General features: G+C 60.7%; 1 protein-coding gene across 1 annotated transcript in view; it reads right to left on the reverse strand.

The window, feature by feature from the left end:
- C1QBP (complement component 1, q subcomponent binding protein) overlaps positions 1-214 on the reverse strand; it is a 6,683-nt gene that overhangs the window by 5,525 nt on the left and 944 nt on the right. The window lies entirely within an intron of this gene.

Consider the following 214-nt stretch of genomic DNA (forward strand, 5'->3'; position numbering starts at 1 on the left):
CAGCCCAACCCCCCTGCCAGAGCAGGGGCACCCAGAGCACATCACACAGGAACGTGGCCAGGGGGGTTGGAATGTCTCCAGAGAAGGAGACTCCACAGCCTCTCTGGGCAGCCTGGCCCAGGGCTCTGGCACTCTCACAGCAAACAAGTTCTTCCTGAGATTCACATGGAACCTCCTGGGCTCCAGATTGCACCCACTGCCCCTTGTCCTGTCA

The sequence above is a fragment of the Chaetura pelagica genome, unplaced genomic scaffold, assembly GCF_000747805.2.
Source record: "Chaetura pelagica isolate M959 unplaced genomic scaffold, ChaPel_1.0 scaffold49, whole genome shotgun sequence".
In the NCBI taxonomy this organism is placed as follows: domain Eukaryota; kingdom Metazoa; phylum Chordata; class Aves; order Apodiformes; family Apodidae; genus Chaetura; species Chaetura pelagica.